Genomic DNA, 24,657 nt, shown 5'->3' with positions numbered 1-24,657 from the left:
ACTGAGTGTAATTCAGAGACACCAGAGCAATTTTACTTTTAAAGCCTGTTCCCCAAGAATGACCTAATTTTACTTTTGCAAAGTGATAGTGATGATTTTTTAAAAGATAGCCTTCATAAAAATCTGTTTTAAAGGTAGGAAACCGGGCTTCCCTGGTGGTACAGTGGTTGAGAGTCCGCCTGCCGGTGCAGGGGACATGGGTTCGTGCCCCGGTCCGGGAAGATCCCACATGCCGCGGAGCGGCTGGGCCCGTGAGCCATGGCCGCTGAGCCTGCGCGTCCGGAGCCTGTGCTCTGCAACGGGAGAGGCCGCAACAAGTGAGAGGCCCGCGTACCACAAAAAAAATAAAATAAATAAATAAATAAAAATAAAAAAATAAAGGTAGGAAACTGAAGAAAGGCACAAAAGAGTACTCTAAAGCCATTAACTTGATGCTGAGGAAGAATAATGATGCAAAAAGATGTTCATGATATATGACTGTAAGTGAACTAGTGCATTTCCAATGTGGTCTGTATAGTATGATTCTATTTAAACAAACAAACAAACAGAAATGTAGATGTGAAGAAGTCTGGGAAGGATTTACATGAACATGGTGGTAGGGCCTCTCTGGCCTCTCTAAGTTGATTTAGGCGTGATCATGCTATGAAGATGACTTAATGCATAGAAGTCCACCCAGGAGCGGCACAGGCAGTACTGGGAAAGCCTTGATGGGGAGGGAGAGGTAGCAGAGTCGGGTCCACTCAGAGCCCTGGTACCTCTAACTCTCAAGGTTTTGGGGCATCACCAAACCTCTCAGGCCAGCTGGAAGCACAGTCAGGAACCACACATGACCTAATGGCCAGCCCAAAGGGTACCACTTTGGATTTATTTTATTAGACTCCAATAGCCTTGTTTTGTCCAAATAACCCTTGAGACATAGTAGATAGCAATTTCAAGATGGCGTGATAGATGTTTCTGTTGCATCTTTCAGGGGGCCCTCTTATATTTTGTGTTTTGGGCATTTGGGGAGTGGGTCTTTCTCAAGTATTTTTTGGGGGAAAAATATGTACTTGGAGTTCTTGCTCTTTGAGTGAATTAAGCCCCAATTTCATATTGTGGGATTTTTGACCACCACGAAATAGTAAACTCATGTTGCTCTCTGTTGCTTCCAGAAGAATCATAATTTTGGAAACCTCGTAATTCCAGTGGAAAAAGCAGAGGCTAAAAATATAGCAGAGTCCATGATGCAGAGGGTGAGAGGGCACTCAGAGGTTATGAGTGTGGGCGTAGGAGGCAGAGAGACATGGGTCTGGGTCCTGCCTCTGCCGCCTGGATGCGGTGCTGAGCTTCCGCCCCTGTGAGATGCGGAGTCCACTGCCTCATCGTGGCCCTGAGGCTGAGCGAGGCCAAGCGGGTTAAGTACTGTGCTCAGCAAATCATCTGGTACGTATCGCTCAGCTGTTAGCTCTTCTGTTATCATCACTGACAATCCCACTATGCTAATGAGTCCCCACACGTGACAAGACCACTCTAGTATATAATCTCCCCCTCCCTCCATAAGTTCAGTGCAGGATAACTGAAAGTCCAGGTGGGTCCTTCAGCTACTAAAGATGGTGACTTTCACATGTGAGGACAAGCAGAGGAGCCCAGAGCCAGGTGGAGATGGCGACCCAGGGCTGTTGGCCGGCCCTGCTCTTGACTGCAGCACATCCCTGTCCAGCAGGGGCCTCTAGGACATGGGTTCCGACTGCCTTGGCTGATAACAGCTACCTGTGAGTCCCAGGCCCAGGTGGCTGATGAGTGACTTGGCCACTTGCTGACAGCGGACACTGGGATGGTAAGTTGAAGCTGGAAGGGTCTGCTGTAGTTCACATAACCAGTGTCTCTGTGCTGACTAAACTCGTCAAGGGGCAAATATGGAGAGATGAAGTGGCTGGAGATTAGTGGATCTAATTTGATTCAGACATTAAAAAAGGCTTTTGATAAGCTCTACAAAAGGCCATTTAGACAACCACTTCCAAGGGGCTAGTGGGAGTCCCTTGTCAGGGCTTAGAGCCGGGCTTCTTAAAATGTGGTCTATGGACCAGCAGCTTCACACCCCCTAGAACCTGTCAGAAGGCCAAGTTCATGGACCCCACCCCACACTATGGAATTAGGGTCCTTGCGGTGGGGCCCAGTAATCTGTGTGACAAACTCTCCAGGTGATTTTTTAAAAGTTGGGTTTACTGAGATAGAATTGATATACAGTACCATTTGCCCTACAGGTAATTCTGAGGTGCACTAATGTTTGAGAGACAGGCTTGTATCAGAGGAAACAAAGGATAGAGACAAAAGCCCTCTCAGAGAGGTAAAATGACAGGGATCCTGAAAGGGGTCCTTGTTGGAACTGATCATCTTCCAGCTCTTCAAACTCCTGTGTAATACTAAAGCCTGGAATCTGCTGAGGTTCTCTGTGGTCAAGTGTCAGGTCAATAGAAATACATTAAAAGGAAAACTCAGGATCTGTCTTTGGGAACACTACTCTCCAGAGCTGACAGGGGAGGGGTAGACTCGATGCCACGATCTCGTTTAACCTGTATTTATGGATATTTTGCCTCATCTCATAAATGACTTGAGGAGGCTTTATAAAAATAGGTACCATAAAAAGGAGATGCAAGTGGGAAAGGTGTGTGTGTGTGTGTGTGTGTGTGTGTGTGAGAGAGAGAGAGAGAGAGAGAGAGAGAGAAACAGAGAGGGAGGGACGGAGAGAGAATTGGGTGGGGGGAGGAGGCAGAGGAGACACACAGACAGGAAGGGAAAGAGGGAAGGAGGGAGAGACAGAGATGGAGAGAAAGGGACAGAGAAGGGGCGTGGGGCAGAGAGGAAGAAACACAGAGAGGCAGTGAGAAAGGGAAGGACAGAGAAGAGCAAAGGAATATAAGGGCAGGGGTTGAAAAGAGCAAAGAACTCAGGTACCAGGTTACATATGAAGACACACATCAGACAGTCACGTGCATGTGCTGAAGCTCCATGTCTCCTAGCCATCTAAGCAAGGGTGTACACAGTCCATTAAGTAGAAATGCACCCATTTTGCATTTGCAGGACAGACTCAGCTTTGCCCAAGTCTAAGGTCAGAGAGCAACTTCTCTTCTGCAGCTGCTTTTGAAGGGGACTTCACGTGTTATGGTGGACGACATCCTCCACGAAGACAACAGAGGGGCATCTGCCAATGTAAACCGTCTGTCGTTCAACAGCTCGCTAAGAGCCAAAGAGCCCAGGCAATGAGGAAACTCCCTGCCCTGGTCACAGTGATGGCAGCAAATGCCTGCTGGATTTGCTCCCTGCGGTCAGAGACCAGGGTGAGGAGGGGAGTGTGATGCTTAGAGCTTGGGCTCCCCCTCCTCCACAATCCCACCGTTCCCACTCAAGCCCAGGTGCTGAGGGGACCAAGGGAGCTTGATGCTAGTCAATGATCAGGATTACTAAAAGGCTGTTTATTTTAAACACCTTTTTCCTGATTACAAAAGTGATACATCACTGTGGAAACTTTTTGTAAATGCCAATGTAGAATAAAAAAACATCTTAGGGAATAAAACCCATCTTTAATCCACCACTTAGGGAGAACTATGTAACTACACGCTGCCTGTGTGCCTGCACGTACGCACGCACGTACGCACGCACGTACGCACTCATGTAAACTTCCTGTTTCTATTCCGTTACACAAGCTTGTCCTCCTAATACAATCCCAAATGTCTTAAAAGTGAGCATTTAGTTCAAGACTCTGCATTGGGAGCCCTCGTAATCCGTAACCCCGTGCGGTTCACTGTGTATAGTGAGGGTGGGTCCTGTTTCCAACAGCACATTCAGCGGCTTTGGGGGGATGTGGTTTGCACTGGGGAAGTGGACGGGGAGGAGGGAACCAAATACAGTCCGCAGGTGGGCCACATCCTGGCCCTCTGTGCTTGCTTCAACCTCAGCGGGAGGTGTAGGCTCCTGTGCCCGGAGGCGCTGGGCAAGCCTCATGGGCTGAGGTGCCTAAAAGCCCTGCACAGAGTGTGAAGCTCCCCACAGGTCAAGGGAGGCACTGCTCTTGTTTTAGGTTTTTTTTGTGTGTGTGGTACGCGGGCCTCTCACTGTTGCGGCCTCTCCCGTTGCGGAGCACAGGCTCCGGACGCGCAGGCTCAGCGGCCATGGCTCACGGGCCCAGCCGCTCCGCGGCATGTGGGATCTTCCCGGACCGGGGCACGAACCCGTGTCCCCTGCATCGGTAGGCGGACTCTCAACCACTGCGCCACCAGGGAAGCCCTGTTTTAGGGCTTTTAAAGGTGTTTGCCTCAGACACCACTAGAATCAGCAATGAAAACCCCAACACTGCAGCATGCTGAGCTCACACAGACAAGCCCAGTCCTACTGATGTTCCCAGAAGCTTCAGGGGTGCTCTGGAGGAGAGGGACTCTGGGGGAGGCTGGGAGGGGAGAAGACAGTCACCACTTTCTGAGTGTGGGTTACGTGCCAGGTGCTGGCCTTACATCCAGGCAGCGCAGGCGGTCACAACAAGTGGAGGATTTGCTAATAACTTAAATAACAATGAGCTTTATAAGGAAATGCCCCAACTCCCAGCATCTTCCCAGAGAATGAGTCTCGAAGCCTCTCTGTCTCTCTCCTTTCCTCCTCCTCTCCCTCTCCCTATTCTTCCTTTACCCTCCTCTACTTTCTTCCCCTTCTAATTTTTCTTTCTCTTCTTTCTGAAAACTCAAGGAAATATCAAAGTGAAGGAAAGAGAGGCCTAGACACTTAAAATGGAAAAAACCCACCTCATTTAGAAAAGGAAGTCAATAAAGGCCAACAGGGAAACTCCAAGGCGGGGGACCCTGGAAGTCCAGGCAAGGGAGGATCGGGCTGCCCCTTGCCCCGGGCTCAGGACCCTGCCCTCTCCTCCAGGCACCAGGTCTGATTAGCCCGCAGGCTGACTGGAAAATCAAATGCTCTGGTTTGCGGAACAGACACACCAAGCCCATCTGCAGCTGGAGTCTCAAAGCCGCTCAGTTCCTGCTGCTCTGAAATTTATGAGAGGCCGCTCCGGCTTGTTAACCAAACGCGTGTCTTGCAGACACCACTGTTCTCCCGAGAAGCTGTGAAAGCTTTGCCCAGAGACCACAGACCCACTCATAGGGCCTGGAGCCCTCACCCCACTCACAGGAAGAGGGTCTGGAATAGCAATCGAGGGGCACAGAAGCCACAGATTCGATTCACAGCAGGAGTCTCTCCAGTTCAGAAGGGCTGGGAGGCAGCCATCTGGACAGTGCCTTCTGACAGCCCTGCTCCTCTGGGAGCGGTGCCCACACCACTGAGGTGATCACCCCCTTTACAAGCTGCCCTAATTGGACTTTCTGCTGGGCTGGTCGCTGGGAGCCGACACCTCACTCTGTTCTCCAGGTGTTAGAAGTTGCGAACACATTTGCCTGTTGCAAAGCTTACATCATTTATAGGCGTTTCATTACTTCCTCAAATATCATCGCTAACTTTCTGACAATTTAAGAGTGACACCTGGCTTTTTAGTAGGAACTTTCAGCCAGGTTTTTGACTTGGGATGAAGTATTTTCTCTTCAGATGCTATAGTGGGAAAGCCAACTAATGCTTCTGGAATGTCTAAGAGAAAAGGCAGTAGATGAATTTAACGAAGATGGGAACTCGTCAGCAGCCCCGGTGAAGCTAGGGGAGCATATGGACCTGAGTGCATCTGAGATCCACACGCTGATGCTCCCAGGGCCAGGCTAGAGTCACAAAGTCGTCTAGGCTCAGTTCTGGGATGGAGAAGGCTCGCTTTAAGCTGTCAGTGGGCCCATTTTACAGGGATGGAATTCTAGGCTTACATGAGGCAATGCATGAACCTGCAAAATTAGCCAGCGTGTGAAGGAAAGCCTAGTACAGCAGCTTAACACCTGGGTGGCGGAAGTGCTAAGCCAGGGCTTAGAGAAATGAATGGTACAGAGCACAGGCATCTCTCCAGACAGAGACTGGTGAGCAGGGACCCTGGTCTCCCTGGGCATTTGCGGAGTGAGAAAAAGAACTATTAGAAGTTTTATAAATGATCCCAAGGAGGAAGAGCATTGTCAGTATTAAGCATGGCAACACTGCTGACCTTTGCCACAGAGAGGAACGTCCCACAAAGGAAGACAATTAATAAGGGCATTTCCTGGGCTTCCCTGGTGGCGCAGTGGTTGAGAGTCCGCCTGCCGATGCAGAGGACACGGGTTCGTGCCCCGGTCTGGGAAGATCCCACATGCTGCGGAGCGGCTGGGCCCGTGAGCCATGGCCGCTGAGCCTGCGCGTCCGGAGCCTGTGCTCCGCAACGGGAGAGGCCACAACAGTGAGAGGCCCGCGTACCGCAAAAAAAAAAAAAAAAAAAAAGGGCATTTCCTGAGGCTGTGTGAGGGGGCTGATGAACAAGGGGGCAGTTTCAAGCGAGCAGTGGAAGTCAGCAGAGTACAGAAGAGTCAGCCCAGCAACATTCACAGGAGTAGGAAAACACATCTTATTCTTAAGGCCTACTGGCCAATCAAGGGGAATTCGATTTTGCTGTATTTGGGATGTGGGTGGCGGTGGTATGACATAAATATAAGCACTCAACTCATTCACTATTAAAACTAAGGACAGTGGATACTTTAAAAATAATAGATATAAAGCAATTTGAAAGCAGTTTGGCTTCACAGTACCATCATTTAAGAGGAAGCGGTCATTTGTTTTAGTTAAGTGATGAGAGAAAAATAAGTAGCCCTGCAATTCCTCTTGCCATTCCACGGATGGCAGGGGGTGGGGGGTAGCACTATTGTTTTCACTACCATCCCCCACCCCAAGATGCTCAATTTCCTGAGAGTAAATCTTTTTTTTTTTTTTTTTGCGGTACGCGGGCCTCTCACTGTTGTGGCCTCTCCCGTTGCAGAGCACAGGCTCCGGACGCGCAGGCTCAGAGGCCATGGCTCACGGGCCCAACCGCTCCGTGGCATGTGGGATCTTCCCAGACCAGGGCTCGAACCCGTGTCTCCTGCATCGGCAGGCGGACTCTCAACCACTGCGCCACCAGGGAAGCCCTGAGAGTAAATCTTATAGTTAAAAGATATATATTTTTCCTATTACATGATCTCTGAATACAGATTTACTACTTTTTAAGCAATCTTTTCCAACACCAGCTACTTTTGACCCTATTTGATCTTCACATTTCCCTGGTTTTAAACTGACTTTAGACCCTACCCATACCTTCATCTCCACTTGAGAACACGGCTACGATTTTATCTCCTAAAACCTCAAACCACCCTGTGGGGTAAGCATTACTCTTCTCTGTTTTTCAGATGAGAAAAGGAAACTAAAGATTAGATAAACTCGCCAGTGGACATGTAGCTAGAAAGTACTAGAGTTGGGATTTTATCTCAGGTCTCTCTGATTCTAAGAGAGTAAAGAGCTGTAGAAAATTAGGATACTATTCAAGTTCAAGAAGACAAATGCTGGGAAGGCACATAATCAAAATCCACAAATCACGTGGCAATGAGGAAGGGGAATTCTTAGCTTGTTAGGTAGTTAGGAAACTAGATTACTTTCTAGTAATCAGAAAGGGGCACTTTTAGGAGAAGCAAGAGGAAGTATTACTTTATCTGGGGGAGGAGTGGGGAACTATACATATGGGACTTATTATTCCCACAAGGGAGTAGTAGCTGAAAAACAAAGATGCAAAAGATATTTCTATCTGTCCACAGATGATGCTTAATTGAGGAGTAGCTGGAAGTAGGGTGGGGGGCTGGTCCATAGGATGGTACTAAGTGGTCTCACAAAGCATGCTCTCCCCAGAGCCCCAATCTCTGGGCTACATGGTGCTCATGCCCTAGAAATCGGGAGCTTCTGGCTTAGAGCATAGCTAAAATGGACTCTGAATTACTTTTACAGCTTTAAACATGATGCTGGGGGAACCTAAGGGAGCATCTGAGCTAATTTAATTCCCTCTGAGCATTTCTCTCTTTGGGTAAAACCCAAGGGGAATCAGATGTGATGGAACCAAATTCAAAGAAAGGTATCAGTGAAGAAGCAGACAACATATTTCCTATTTTCTTACAAAGGTACTGTTTTTAATAACACAACACCTGTGTGCGTGTGCATGCGTGCGTGTGTGTGTGGTGGGGTGGGCGGGGAGAGAGAGAGAGAGAGAGAGGAAAACAGACACACATTCAGAGAGAAAGTCACCACTGGTATTTGACCCCCATGGGGTTCATCCTACTTGTGCTTATTTCTAAGGCAAAGGCAGAATCTGCATCACTTTTGGTATCCTTTTCTAACCCAAGAGAAGAAGAGCATCACGTAACATGAACATAAAAACAATGTGCTAGGTTCATATCCCACCTAAAGCGGGCTTAGAGTTTTTAACTGGGCTTAGGGTTTTTAACCCAATGTGGATTTTCTGGGGTTGGACTATGATGATGCGAACGATGATGATGACGACCATTATTATGAATAGTAGCTACCATGAACACATTGTCTACTAAATGCAAACACTATGCCCAGCATTTTATACAGAGGATTCTGTTTAATCCTCACAAGAGTCCAGAGAGGTACTCATTACTACCCCAGACTATAGATGAGGAAAGTAAAGCCAGGGGAGATAAAGGATGTTCAATGTTGCTAAGTTTGCAAATGGCAGAGCTGAAACCAGAACTCATGGCTGGCAGTCTCTAAAGCTCCTGCTCTTCCTAATATGCCCCATTGTCGCTTCAGGGTGTGTGTGTGGGGTGGGGGTGGGGGGCGTGGAGAGAGAGAGAGAGTGGGGAGAGGACGAAAGAGAGAAAGAATGAGTTGAGGGTTAAATCCTTACGGGCACCTTCCACAGTTAAGACAACTCTTCCATTTGAAGAGTAAACAAATCAGGAATTACCATGAAATTCTCAGGGCTGTTTTTAGAATTAAAAGAGCTAAAAGTCCCAAGGCAAAATGGTTTTAATTAGCAAAGAGGCTTTAGGAATCAAAAATAAAATCTCAGTGACATGATGTGAAGTATGGGCTAAAACCAGACTCTGGGCGTACGTACTCATCTAAAGATGCTCAGCATACAGATTTCAACTTGGCCTCTTACCTGCGTCCAGCTTTCACCAGTAACACCACCTCCTCCCCCAAAGCGCATGAGGAAGGGAGAGGCGTGTGTGAGATGCCCCGAGTAGCCCCCAAACTGCGTTTTAAGTCCATGAAGGATTAAAATGAGATGGAAATAGAAGGGAAATGCACCACACGTGGAAGATTACCCCTCCCCACCCAGCTCTTCCTTCTCCTCCTCACGACCCTGTTCTCCAGCCCCCTGGCTGCCCCTTCCCTCTCTACCTTGGCCTTAGTGATTTAAAGCAAAAAACCAATTAAGAAAATTGCCAGTCATGATCTTGCTTTCAAGACGGAAAGTCAAACCTCCCCTCTCTCTTACAATTTAATAATTTGATTTCAAAGAGACAGATCATCTCTTTCTTTCACATCATCAAACCAGAAAGCCCCTTATTCTAATTACATCCTCTTGGGTGTCAACCAGCATTTTGAAAATGCTTCATTTCAAATTTCCATTTACAAAGTAAACAAGGATATCTTCGTTTGGCTCTCATCAGCCAGCTTTGAATCAAAATGTGAACGGCTCTGGGAACTAGAGCTGAGTCCTGCTGGACGGGGAATTCTGTTTTGGCTTTGTTGGAAGAACAGCCCCGTTGGAGCCTGGGGCCACCTAGGTTTGCAGTCTCTGTGTGTCTCTGTTCTCCTCTTTATTAATATCAAAATTGTTAGGTAAAGTGGTTGGCAGGAAACCCTCAATCCACCCTTAGGAAAAAATGCTTCCTCTTGTTGAGTCTTTGAACCATAATCCCTTCAAACCCTCCACACTGAGTACATGTAAATACTACTGGGACAACTGTTTTTCTAGAACACTCTATGCCCTCAGAACTTTTTGACAGATGCCTTGTTCATTTACAGTCTGCAGATGCAGTCTGGGTAGATGAAGGACACTCCTCATTTTAAAGTGAGGAAATGGAGGCATCCAGAGGTAAATTTTAGGCAAAGCTCAACAGCCTTAAAAACACAGATGTGATTTTTGCGTCTGGGACTTTGTCCCATGACAAATACGTGGCTCTTCCTTTTCAACCTGGCAGTTATACTGATGATTTTTGGTTGACCTTAGATAAAAGCCCTTTAATTAAGATTATATTCCAAAAGGAAAACACCGAGACGTTGAGAGGGTGGTGGGATTATGGGCAATCATTTTCTCTTTCACAATTTTCCAAATATTATAAAATGAACATTTAGAGTTTGAAAATAAAAATTATTTAAAATTAAAACTGTACAACGTTAAAAGATACTTTAAACCATTTTTATTTTTCATTGTTTTACTCACAGATAAAACTGTAGTTTTATAGAAAATGGCCTTTATGAATCTAGATTTGAATCTGCATAAGATAAATCATGTTAGTGACTTGTGTTTTATCATTAAAGGGGCCATAAGGAGGAGGGATACACAAAATAAATGTTTAGAGAAGACAGAGGATGCTAAGATGAAAGATGTTTAGTAAAAGCTGACCTCAGCCTTGGCCTCTAGGTGCAAAAACCTCACATGCTCCCACTATAAACAACAATGAACCCCAGAAAGAACATGGCCTGTGTGATCCACTCCACTTCCAACTCCTACACTCATGTCGTTTTTTTGTTTGTTTGTTTTGTTTTGTTTTTAATTGAAAGAGGACATTTGGGAAACCATTCTATGAAGGAGGCAGGGAATGAGAAGAAGGAAAAAGTCTGGGGCAGAAACTCCCATGAGTTCCTCTAAACCTCTGTTATTTTCCCTCCTGAACACACAGACTACATTTCCCAGACTCCCTTGCAGGTAAGTGTGACCATGTGACCAGGTTATGGCCAATGGATGTGAGCAGAAGTTATATGCACCAGTTTGGTCCATATAAACCTCTCCAGTGAGATCTCTCTTTTTCTTTCCCTAGCTGCTGGCGAAATGGAGAGAACTCCTCCAAAGGCATGGAGGATGGAGGAGCCACAAGATGGAAGGAGCCTGGGTCCTTGGATAACTGCAAGGAAAGAAGTCTGTAAGGCCAGGAACACCTGCACAGACTTTGAAATATGCAGGAAATAAACAGAGTTCAGGGCTTGTCTATTACAGCAGGGAGTGTTACTCAAGTGCTAAGTCTGAAGTATGAACAGTGTTTGGGGGTTAGTGAATTTCTGATGAGGGAGAAATCCTCTTAATAAATCATTTCCTTTTCTCCTCTTCTTCCATAGTCCCTTCTGGGAAACTCACCCAAAATACCAACATGTTTTACACTTAGAATCTCAAGTCCATTTGACCCTTACTGGAAGCCTCCAGTTTGAAGCCCTTGCTCCTCAGCTTATGGTATGTCCTGTCCTCTCTCTGGTCAGGTCAACCCTCACAAACCTCTACAGGGTTGGTAATAATCTTTTGGGGGCCAGGAGTGACTTGTCCTTGCTCAATGTTTATGCGACCAGCATTTGTAACTGAGCAAAGTATGGATGGAGCAAAGGCTACCTCTTCAAGTGTAAGTCTGAGAACACAACAAAATATAAAGCACTGTGGCCACAACTGAGAGCAGGCAGGGTCCAGCTGTCTTGTTTGAAATGACACAGCTGATGTGAGTTTACTAGATTATCAAAACTCTCTAGACAAAAAATTCACCAAGGCAGGAGAGCAATGTGTCTACCACATCTTCAGTCTTCCTGATACAGAAGGTGGTGCCCTATAATTTCTCCAAATTGCCACATCTTGTATCTCACCAGTTACAAAATCTTAAATCATCTGCCTCAGAGTGTCTTGATAATATCTCATCAATATCACTGAGGGCTTTCCATCCAGGCTTTAGTTTTACTGGTGGTGTGTTACATAAAAAACAACTTTTTATAACAGCCCCAGAAAGAGTTTTATAATTTGTTATTTAAAAGGTAATACCTATTCATTGTCGAAATTTTAGAAAATAGAAAAATCCTAAGAAAATTACTTGCCATTGCTGAGAAATAACCACTGCTTTCACAGAACATTTTATAGATGCTTATGATTTCTAGTTGTTTTCCCTTTTTTGTTGTTGTCCTTTGCATAAGGGACTATGTTTCTTTGACTTCTTTTCCCTTGTAATGATTTAGATATATCTATTTATGGTTATCTTTAAATTAAAAATACTTAACTTATTTTCTCTAATTATCAATATTAAGAATGAAATTGGATGTTCCATTCGATATGGAATTCAGTGTACTTTTACTTCCTCCTTCCTCTTGTCCCCGGTTACCAGTTACTACAGCCTGATTTCATATCCCTTTTACATTATTTCTATATGTAACTTTTATTTTACTAATTAATTTTGACACTTGCACTAAATATAACTAAATCAACAACAGTTACTTGGACACACATCATCACTGTTTTTTCTACACCATATCTTTACCATTTTGGGGGCTTTTAATCTTGATACAGCTGCTATCTAGCTGTGTAGGATCTTTGGCCATTCTTCCAGGAAGGGCATGCGAGGGGTATGTCTACATCATGAAATATTATGTGTCTGAGAATATCTTTCTATGTTCTCGTCCACATTCATGGCTTTGCACGTGAATGACAACTTGGGTCACAATCTGTAGACCCCGTAAGGCCTCCTACCACTGACTTGTGGCTTGTAGTTGATGAGAAGCCCAAAGTTAGCTTTACTGTATTCTTTTGTAAGAAACCTGTTTTTTGTTTTCACCTGGATGCTTATGAGATTTTTTTCTTTGTAATGAAAACCTGTCAAGTCACATTGAAAGTTAATGCTTTCAACCTTAAGGACACATCTTTTTCAGCTTCAGAAAGTTCTCCTTAATTACTTCATCGATGACTGCGTCAACCTTAGTTTGCTTTCTTCTTTTGCAATTATTATTATCTGTATATTGGATCGCTTAATTCTGTTTTTCAGATTTTTCTCCTCTGTATTTTTATCTTTGTGTCCTTCTGAGCTCTAAGAGATATTTCCCAGGTCATTAAAAAAAAAATCACTGGGCTTCCCTGGTGGCACAGTGGTTGAGAGTCCGCCTGCCGATGCAGGGGATACGGGTTCGTGCCCCGGTCCAGGAAGATCCCACATGCCGCGGAGCAGCTGGGCCCGTGAGCCATGGCCGCTGAGCCTGTGCGTCCGCAGCCTGTGCTCCCCCAATGGGAGAGGCCACAGCAGTGAGAGGCTTGCGTACCGCAAAAAAAAAAAAAAAAAAAAATCACTGATTTGATTTACTGTTACATCTAATCTGTTACTCATTAGTCCATTATGAATTCAAAATTAGGTGCCCTATTCTTCATCTCCTTGCAGTTGTTTTTTTACTAATAGCTCCCTGATGTGGTTTCATAGATGCAATGTCAGCTTCATTCTCAACGACACGAATTAGAGATAATTCAACATCTTCTTCCATTTCTTAGAAGTAGAGACAGTCATTGAAATTCCTCACAAATATTCTTCTCATATAATATTGGGTTGGCCAAAAAGTTCATTCCGGTTGTTCTGTAACATCTTACAGAAAACCCCGAAGTAACTTTTTGGCCAACCCAATAAATCTTTCATGTGGCAATTTCTTGCATCATCATCTTTACAGATGAAGATCTACTTTGTAGAGTATGATGGAGAGTTAAGATAGGTTCCATCAGAGACCGTGTGGCCCTGTTCAATATTTTTGGCCCAGATAAAGAGAGAAAGGGAAAAGTTTAAATATTGGCTTTAAATATCTGAGGAATCTGTTCGGTAGAAGCAGGAGACAGAGCAAGTACAGCAAAGGGTTTTATCTCTGGGACAGAAGTTTTTTCTTTTCTTCCCTTGTTTGCGAGGCACCCATGCCATGCCAGGAGTAAGAGCTGACGGAGTTCATCATTCAGTGTGGCCCTGACTGGTGTCCTTTCTTGAGGTGTAGACAGGATCCAGATGGACCTTCCCTAACCCCACTGCCACATGGCCAGCTCTCTCCTACATACCCTGGCCTTCCAAGGTGTGATTCTGCTGCTGACAATCCCCTCACCTCCTGGAGGGGTGGATGCTGTTCTGGGGGGGATGGGTCCCATCTGAACAGTCACTGGCAGAAATTCTTCAGAGCCTCTAGTACTGATACAAGTTTAGAAATAGTTTCATGTTCCACTGATCACTCATTTCAATGAGCATCCAAGGGCAGATGGGAGAAAGGAGGAGTGAAAGTGGTATGCTCACGTCTCCCTTCATTTTCCAATAGACATCTTCTACATTATGGGTGACCAGTGTAACACTCCCTCACCACCCGCCACCAACCCCCTTAAGTTTCTCCAGGAACTTCATTCTCAGTTCTCCCTATGGAATCCCCAGTGAAGTGTCAGCAAGTACTTTTGCATGCTCAGAGTGGACTGGTTTCCCCCTGGTAGATGTTTGAGCTTTACCTGGCCAGTATCTCCCAGAACTGCATACTCAACCCTCTCTCCAAGGTCTGCTGGGATTCCCAAAGAAAAAACTCAGTGCCAGTGTTCCTGCCTCTTCCATGATCTAAAGCCTTTGTCTCATAAAAAGTTGGGAATTCCTGGTTTTAACTCCACAGGCTAGGTGTAAATCAACCACATCAGAACTCTGTTCTTAAAAGGAGAAATGTAAGGGGATTCCAGAAACACCAAGGTCACTTTACCTCTTAATAGCTTCTCCAAGCCACACTGGTTCAGAAACAAAGATCTTATATTTTGAAGAAACATTTCTTTTCTATCGAAAGTAAAAGAAAAAAAAGAAAAAAGCCCTAAAGGGTCCCATCTCCCCAGATTCTTCCCTAACCAAGCAATGAAATATTACAGAGATGGAGGTGCTCAAATCTAACTTTCTAGCTAGCTCAGAGACCATCCCTCCATATGGTGTCCCTGAGGGGGGCACCCCACCTGTGCTTGACTTTTCTTATACACAGGGCTCACTACTCCCTAAGGCAACTCCTTCTCTTTGGAGCAGTTTATTGCAAGGAGGTTCCTCCTTAAACCAAGTTGACATATGCCTGCCTGAAACCTCTCTGTTTATTGGTTTGACTGTTGGAAGCCACACAGAATAAGTCTCCCTCTTCTAGAAAACAGTCCTTTCATGTATTTGCAGTCGGTTTCCAAATCTCTGAGACTTTGTGGTGATAAACCCAAAGATGGCTCCTAACGATCCCCAGCTCCTGGTATCCATGGCCTTGTGAATTCGCCTCCCACACTGTCTCAGGATTGGTCTGTGTGACTGATAGAATATGGGTGGTATGTGACTTCAGAGGCTAGGTCACAAAAGGCACTGTAACTTCTGCTTTCTTCTACTCTGATCATTTACCCTGGGGGGGAAGCTAGTTGCCAGATCATCAGGAGAGGTCCACGTGGCAAGAAACTGAGGTCTCCAGACAAGAATTATGTGAGTGAGCCCTTATCCAGCCCCCAGTCAAGCCTTCAGATGACAGTGCAGCCTTAGTTGATATCTTGACAGCAACCTGTATAAGAGACCCTGAACCAAAACCTCCCAGCTAAGCTGCTTTGGAATTCCTGACTCTCAGAACCTGTGTGAGACAAATGTTTACTGCTTTAAGCTGCTAAATTTTGGCATAATTTGTTACACAGCAATTGATAACTAATATACACTCCAATTCCTATAAATGTTCTTTAAGTGAGAAAGTCTGTCAACTTTTTGTCTGTCTGACATTTTTTTTTTAGTGCCATTCTTATAATAGTCCACTACAGGGTAACACTGATAACAACAACTATTACAAAAACATTTACCAAATGCTTTAGGTTTACATGTATCATCTAAGTTAATTCTTACAAAAGCCCTGTGACATAGTTCTATGACTCTAACCATTTTACAGATGAGGAATACAGGTTTAGAAAGGTTTAGGGCCTTGCCCAAAGGCACAGAACTAGGAATAGGCAGAGGGGAAATCCAAAAACAGGGGGTGTGACCCCAGAGCCCACACCCTAAAGCTCTGGGCTATGGGAACAGAGGACAGCAGGAATCAATCTCCTGTGATCTGATTTCTACAATAATATAACTCAATTCCCCATCAATTTGCTAGCAGTTCTAGAGCTTATATAAGCTTGTGGTCAACTAAAGCCTCTAGCTTTTCTCCACATATATGATTGTCAGACTTGGCCTCATATCCTTCCTAATTAAATAGTTATTCTTAACCTAGATACTGTTAAATGTGTCACTGTTCAATTTAACCTGATTGGTTGGCTTTGATCCATTGTTCTAGCTCGATACTTTTTTTTTTCCCCTTTTGAGTCTTTATTCTATCATCCAATGCTTCAGCTATCATTCTGGGTTTTCGTCACCTCTAAAGTTGATAAATTTGACTTATATGTCTTTTTTCAAGTTGCTCATAAAAATCTCAACAGAAAAGGAGGACAAATCTTGCTGGCAAACCCTTGAGGCCCCCTCCCAGGTCAATATGAATACATCAGTGACCACTTTTGGGGCATGTTCTGATTACAAACTTCCTGTCTTTCCCAAAAGTTCACCTGGTGAATCTGTGTAGGGTATGCCTGGGGATTCACTCATTTAAGGGGGTCTCTACCATTGTTCCATCTTATTGATCAGCCACCTTTTTAACTCACGTTTCTCCATTTCGTACTACTGAATACTTTGATTTGGTCCTGTGCCTTGCGGAAATCAAACTGAGTTACCTTGATAACATTGTCTTAGCTGCATTTTCCTCATCAATCTATAACACCAAAAAGGAAATAAAGTCGGTCTGTTGTAACTCATTTTTGATGGATTCATTCAGAGGCCCAAGAATTCATTCTCTATCCCCTGTAATAGTTAGATCTGGAGTTTTTCTGAGAGTATCATCAAGTTTTCTCATCTATAGTCTAAAGAATCTTAAGGTGTTTACTTATTTAAAGTCAGAAACATCTTTGTCTTTTTTCATTCACTGAGCAATTTTTTTTTTTTTTTTTTTTTTTTTTGCGGTACGCGGGCCTCTCACTGTTGTGGCCTCTCCCGTTGCGGAGCACAGGCTCCGGACGCGCAGGCTCAGCGGCCATGGCTCACGGGCCCAGCCGCTCCGCAGCATGTGGAATCTTTCCGGACCGGGGCACGAACCCGTGTCCCCTGCATCGGCAGGCAGACTCTCAACCACTGCACCACCAGGGAAGCCCCACTGAGCAAGTTTTACATTTCCTACTACTTCTTAAAAATTCCCGACAGGGATGGAAAGATTTTTGCTACAAGAGTCCTCAGTATACGGAGGTGTAATTCATCTGTACCCCTGAAAATAAATTCACTTATGGCCTTAGGTGGTCTTACTAGGTTTCTCATTTGCCTTTCTATTTCTAATTTGCTATGTTTTATCTTCTATAGTTAAAATTTTAGCCAGTACTAGTCTTTTCTTGGTTCTGCACTAACCTCATTCCAGCTGCCCCAAGGAATGGACATATTTCTTCCTTCTTTACCTGTCTGTTCCCAAGTATAGGGTTAAAAAGTCATTTTCTTGTGTGGCCAATAGCCATGTGGGCAAGCCTCTGTTTCTCATGTCCTTCAGTTTTCCTGACATTCTTGTAAACACCTGCCAGCGCCCAGAGTAACACCTGGCACCCAGGAGGCACCAACGTGCTTGTTCACTTAACAAAGTGCCATTCAGTACTGGTCTTTGTCATCTCTTGGGGCATGTTTTTCTTTTGATCTTCTCTGCACCACTTATTAAATGGTACCGCAGAGACCTCCCTCTGCAGATGCACTTGGGTCTTCTTCAAATGTTTACTCTTTGTCTTTATCATGCACCCTCTGACTATAAACTCGGAACCATTATGAGCCTTCCAAGCTCCCCAGGCCATATTCCTTTTTAGAATCCTACTCACGGGATCACATTTGGTTTTCCTCTGAATTTCTGGAGACTCTGCTTTTCTGAAGTTGAACTATGCCTAATGTTTCCTTCTTTCCTGTTAGAAACTTTAAAATGACACAGAGACACACCAGCCTGTTATCCTTTCTGGTCAAGGCTGCATTCAAAGGAGCAGGTGTCTCTGTCTTCTCTACTTTCTGAGTGATACGAGAGCTGACAGGTATGTAAAGAAATCTTCAGGTGTTTAATTTGTGGCACATTGAGACTTCCAGAAAATGTACCAATCTGACATTTGCTGTTAAACCACATTCTATCCTTATGACTACTTTGTAATCAGGATCCATGCAGTGTTAATTACTTGGGTAAACCATCTACCCATAGAATTGACCCATGATGATATTACTTTTGGTATTCCCTTTTTATAACCTTGAATTAAACATCCATGTCTCTGTTGAGCTCATGCTCAACAATTTAGGGCTGCGTGGCAAATATTTCTCCACTTCCAAACAGCATCCAGATTTTCCTTTGGGGAATTAATTGTTCCACCATGGGTTTATACTGGTTTATGGCCAGACACCTACCCTCCCTCACAGAATTTGAATCTTGAGAAGACACAGAGATACTGAGGGTGGAGGTCATGCATTACAATGGCAGTGTGTTGAACACAGTTCTGTCCTGAGATGCCTGGCTCCCTGGAGGTACCTTGGTTACTGTTCATTTCCAAGCATGATTCTCCAGCTTTCTTGCTGATTTTGTGGGCTGTCAACAGCCTTCCAACAAGGTTGCTTCTGTTTAAGGTAGCCAGAATTGATTGCTGCAACCAAAAAACCCTAGTTGCTATACTCCAGGTCAAGGTATATTCTCCAATCACTTATTCCAGTGATGTTCTTCCCACCAAGTCTCCAATGCCCACAGCATCATGGAATCACCCATTCAATTCACTAGACTCATCCATTTATTTGTTTTTCAGAAACAGTCCCCTAACAAGCCCACATGGCATAAACCGGATTAAAATTTCAAGTTGAATTTATTCGTTGCCCCCAAAGAGAGCTCTGAGACTACAGTTACCAGAAGTTTTAAGTATTGTTGATAGTAATGCTGTGTTCTGCATTATTCTTGTTCTTTGCTAAGCTCTCCCTTCCTAAATTGATAAATATAACTGTATGGCCTCCGTTAATGTTTTGAGAAATTTAAAAATAAATTCAATATTGTGACTGAGAATTAAGAATCAACTCAAAGGGGCTTAGTGCTGCTTAATTTTCAAACTACACTTGCCACCCTCTCCGCAGCATCTGGCTTTATATTTTTATTTGAATCTTTATCTTTCTCACCCCAAAATTTCTGTTTAAGGACATACTGATTAGCTGGGGGGCTCTTTTGCCAAACATGTGCTTACTTCCCTGCTTATACATGCTATAGTCCATCTCTTGATGAAATCTTTATAGACCATGGTCTCTCTCTCTCTCTCTCTCTCTCTCTCTCTCTCTCTCTCTCTCACACACACACACACACACACACACACACACACACACACACACACACACACACACACACACACACACACACACACGTATATATGAGAAAGACCAGACACCTACTAATTAGCTACACCGGGATCAACACTGTACCCTTCAACAGGATGTAACAGTTCACAACTGTACTGCTTCCTCCTGGAATTGAGGACTCTAAGGGTCTTCTACTCTTCAGGTGGTGTCAAGGTGATGGTATTTGAAAGGCAAAAGCTCACATAACTAGTCTCTTAATTAACCTGTCCTGAATATATTTTTCCTAGCCTTCCAAGTCAGAAGCCATTGCTTTCTACTACCCACTGGAGTGTAGCTGTCCTGCATGTACCCACTTGTGAGACGCTTTGTGTGAATGGGGAAGGTCTATATTTGCCTCTGGGCAACGCAGCTGAAATGTCCTCTGTAGACCTAGACAGTGAAACCACGAACACTCTGATCTATTGCTCCTTATGGGAAGGAGGGCCTGGGGAACAGGGCAGGGTATTTTACCTCCTTTGATCCTGGTTTGGGCACCTCTAGGGTGCACTCCTCCTAGTGGTACCAGGCCCCGACCACAAGCCACTTATATAGTCTCTCAAAGACAGCTGGGCAAATCCCACCCAGATTCTTACAACTACAACCCCTGCCTTTCTTTTGTCTTCCTTGTTTTAATAACTTTTGAAATTTCCAAAAGCAACATATGTTCAAGGCAGAAAACTTCAGAGAGTAGAAAAGCACAGAGAAAGAAAAAAAAAAAAACTAAGTCACTTGTAAGCCCACCACTTACAGATAACCACTGCTGGCCCATCACTCAGGGATTATCAGTATCAGCACTTGGGAGTATAACCTTTGTCTTTATTCTGTGCCCCCACTCTGTCCCCAACAGGAATAAAATGATGCTATCATGAACATTTCCCCAACTCAGTAACATTATAGTACAAGGTAATCTTCAATAGCTGAAGTTTTCCACTGATATACATTTTCTCTAACCAATCTCCTCTTGTTGGACACTGTGATAGCTTCCCAATAACTCACTCTTGTAAATGATACAGAACTGAATACCCTTCTACATAGACCTTTGTTCAAGCACACTTATGATTATTTTCCTGGGAGCAGAATTGGTGTGACAAAGGAATGCTCATTTCTAAGACTTCTGAGGCACATTGTCAATCTGCATTCCAGGACATTTGCAACAATTTATGCTCCAGTGAGGAGATGAATGCTCCTATCCTTCCCAACACTGGATATTACCTTCCCTTTCCCTCCTTGCCAATTTCATGGAGGCTTATGGAAACCTCTTATATAAATTTGCATTTTCTTGATTACTTATGATGTTGAATTTTTTTTCATATTATTATTAGCATTTGTGTTTCAACTTTGGTGAATTAGCTGCTTATATCTTTTGTCCATTTTTGTACTGATATGTTCTTTCCTGTTTATTTGTAAGAGCTCCTTAAAATGATAGGAATGGGGCTTCCCTGGTGGCACAGTGGTTGGGAGTCCGCCTGCCGATGCAGGGGACACGGGTTCGTGCCCTGGTCCGGGAGGATCCCACATGCCGTGGAGCGGCTGGGTCCGTGAGCCATGGCCGCTGGGCCTGCGCGTCCGGAGCCTGCGCTGCTCAACGGGATAGGCCAGAGCAGTGAGAGGCCAGTGTACTGCAAAAAAAAAAAAAAAGACAGGAATGATAACTTGGTATCCTGTTATATATATATATATATATATATATATATATATATATATATATATGTATAGCCAATAATCTGTGGTTTGCGTCTTCATTTTGCTGGTGCAGAAATCACCTCAGTGTTATGATTAGAGGCCTTCCCTTCCTTAAGATTATGCAAATATTTACCTACATTTCCTTCTACTATTTCATTGTCTACATTTAACTCCAAACAATCTATCATTTATTTTACATTTACTTATAGTGTGTACTTTGTTTTCTAAACAGCCAACCAATTTTCCCAACACCATTTATTGAATAGCTCATCATTTCCCTACTGATTTGAAATGTTATCTCTATCATAACTATACTTATTTTTGGTCTTTCTGTTTAGCTCCACTGAGATTCTATTTCTATATCAGTACCAAACCACTTTATTTACTGTAACCCCGTAATATGGTTTCATATCCGGCAGTACAAATTTACTGTTCTCCCTTGCCCCCATGACACATTGTTTTTTAAAAAAACTGTTAGATATTCTCATCTGTTTATTTTTTCCAGTTGAACTTTAGAATCATTGTCAAGTTCCCTCCCTGATATCCAAATATTTTGGAGACTGACATGAGAAATTAACTTAGGGGCTTCCCTGGTGGCACAGTGGTTGAGAGTCCGCCTGCCGATGCAGGGGACACGGGTTCGTGCTCCGGTCTGGGAAGATCCCACATGCCGCGGAGCGGCTGGGCCCGTGAGCCGTGGCCGCTGAGCCTGCGCGTCCGGAGCCTGTGCTCTGCAATGGGAGAGGCCACAACAGTGAGGCGCCCGCGTACCGCAAAAAAAAAAAAAAAAAAAAAAAAAAGAATAAAAAAAGAAATTAATGTAGCGATAACTGGATAATATGACGGTTTCCTAGTCACAAACATGCTATGCTTTTCCATTTATTCAAATCTCCTTTGTGTATCTTGCAGTCTAGTTCTGTGGAACTCTGCACACAACAACCATCGCTGCTGTGTAATGCCCTTGGCTTGGTGTGAACCATCCCTGATAGGATCTGCAAAGGCCTCCAGCCTCGCTGGCCTGCTGTAGCCCTGTGCACAGGAAGCTGCAAGGGTGCGCCAAGGCTGGAAGGATGGCATCATGAAACACTGAGGTGGCAGCCTGGGTCCTAGTGGTGGCTTGGACACCCACTCTTCATGACTTTGGCCAAGTCACTCCTTTCCCTGGCTCTCAGTTTATTCCTCTGTAAAATTGGTTCCCAAGGTTCCCTTCATATTAAAATTCTGATTCTATCAAAAGTGAGATGGTGGATGAGAGAGCCCTTGGAGGAGGATGGAGTCTCACAGAAATGAAAAGGTAACGTCGGTTAATAATGGTATGCTTAGATGCTGAAGGAGTAAGGAAGAAAAGGTGATTATTTAAATGCAGCTAGTTTAGTCTGAGGAAGCTTGCTGGAGAAAGTGAGCTTGAACGTGGGATCTTCAGAAGGGCAGAGCAAATATGTGCAGTCAGTCCCCCGATGTGGAACACGTGTGCAGAGGTGCAGAGGCAAGAGGTAGGCGAGCCGGTGGGGGAGGCACATTCGATCTGCTCGGATGGGTCTGGGGAGCGAAACCACAGTGGACAGAATTTGAGCAGGTTTTCCTACGTCTGTTTCTTTTGGCTCAGTCTTGGGCAGCCGTTCTACAGAATTCACCCACTCTCTACATAGAGGGGCCTAGTCCAGAAAGTCCAGCCCGGTCCTAAGACTTCCTTGGTCCAAAGATGGTCAAAGAATCCAGGTAAATTAATTTAGGGGTCTTGGCCTTGAATCAGACCTTTCCAGGCACTGAGAGGGCATGGGGAACACAGAGCGAGATGATCTTTCCCAGCTTGGGGGACAGGACAGGGCCTGGAGACCGTTTGTGGGGTCCCCAGGCAGGGAGGCGTGGGCAGGAGCTGCCCCTCCAGTCCACACCCAGGCCCCAGAGTGAGGCTCAGACAGCCGTGCCCCCAGAGCTCTGCCAGGGCACCCGCGTCCTGGTGCTCGGCACCGCCGGCCTCTCTGGGCAGGTGAGCTGCTGGAGAGGCGGGCGTTGGAATGCTGCTTCAAGGCACCCTGGCATCGCTCAACCTGGTGTTTCACACACCCATTCCTTAACCTCATTCTCAGCCCATTTCATTCCTTTTCCCACGCAGTGTTTACCGAGGTCTCTCATCCCCACCAGATGAAGCACGAGACCAGCGGTCCCGGGGCTGCCTGGGGAACGTTCCCTCAACCAGGGGAGCCGCCAGAGCACAGAACACAGGTCGCCACCCTATCGACTGTGACACCCAGCCACCCACTCAGGGGTGACAGACCCCAATCTCCACCTCGGGGGTGACTCATGTTCTCAAGGACAAACCGTCAAGGGAGGTCTGAGAAAGAGGGGTTTTTCCTTTGGGGTTTGCAAATAGTAATAATTTAAAAAACCTCATAGGAAAAGGAAGATGAAGTCTGGTGGCTTTGCTGTTTGTTTACACAGCAGGGGACAGCAGTCAGGGGACAAGCGGGAACCTGAGCAGCATATTATCATCACTGTGTCTGCCATCTGGCATCGAGCTGTAAGTCCTCTTCTGTAGTCTAGGACCTCGCTGCTCAGTGTGGTCGGTCCGCAGACCAGCAGCACTGGCACCACCCAGGGGCTTGTTAGAATGCAGTGTCAGGCCCCACCCCGGAGCTGCCGAATCAGAATCTGCATTTTAATCAGACCTCCCCAACCCCACAGAGGGTTGTGTACACACTGCAGTTTGCTAAGTGCTGCTTTGGTCCAGCACTTCTCAGTCTTGGCCACACATTGGAACCACCTTGCAAAAGTACCTATGCCTGGGTCCAGCCCCAGAGATGACAATTTAATTGTTCTTGGGTGCAGCTGGGACAATGGGATTTTTTAAGATTCCCCAGGTGATTCTAATATGCAGTAAAGTCTGGGAACCACTGGTCTAGTATACATAAATATATTAAAAGAAAAAAATTAAGAAATTCCTTCTGGAATTCCTGGACTATAAACAGAACCACAGAAAACTTTTCAAACAACCAAGCAAAATTCACTGAGAAGAAACTGGACACATAACCACTGATGTGCCTTTGCTATATGGTGTCAATAAATGATGTCCTTAAGAAAGAGAAAAATAAAAACAAGGTTGAATCATACTCTTTGGTGAAGTTAAAAGGTAACACTTCCTCTCTCCCATCTTCTGACTAATAAAAGAAAACCCTCCTCATACAACAATTTTCAAACCATGGCAAGTGGGAATATTTTTGTGCTCCTGTCTTAGTAGAACAATTTTACTTCTGCCTTGCAAATTTCGGGTCTGATAACACATTCTGCACTACGGTCCCATAAGCACAGTGGAAGTTCTTGTGTTCACTGGCAGAATACAGAGTATCCTTTTACTCACATACTCCTTTAATGTAGCTGGACATCAATCTTTCTAGCCTAGAAAGGAGGTTTTATTTCATTGCCAGGGAACAGAACTTCCAAGAAACACAAATGTCTTTCGGCATCATGTTGGGTAAATAATCAAGGGGGTATGAATTGGTCTCTCTCTGACTTCCTGCCTTATTTTGCTTTAAACTCATAGGTGAGCTATGAAAAGACATCTGCCCTCATGTTCCAGCCACCTAGGCAGGAAGGACATCAGCCCCAAAGCCAAGTCTCGGCTTACAGGGCT

The 24,657-nt window shown here is 44.9% G+C and overlaps 1 protein-coding gene across 1 annotated transcript in view; it reads right to left on the bottom strand.

Moving 5' to 3' along the window:
• The window catches only part of TGFA (transforming growth factor alpha), a 105,123-nt gene that overhangs the window by 17,900 nt on the left and 62,566 nt on the right, over positions 1 to 24,657 (bottom strand). The window lies entirely within an intron of this gene.

This window comes from Mesoplodon bidens (assembly GCF_964165515.1).
Source record: "Mesoplodon bidens genome assembly, chromosome: 14".
Classification (NCBI taxonomy): domain Eukaryota; kingdom Metazoa; phylum Chordata; class Mammalia; order Artiodactyla; family Ziphiidae; genus Mesoplodon; species Mesoplodon bidens.
Note: the sequence above shows the minus strand (reverse complement) of the source record. Positions and strands in the feature narration are given on the sequence as shown.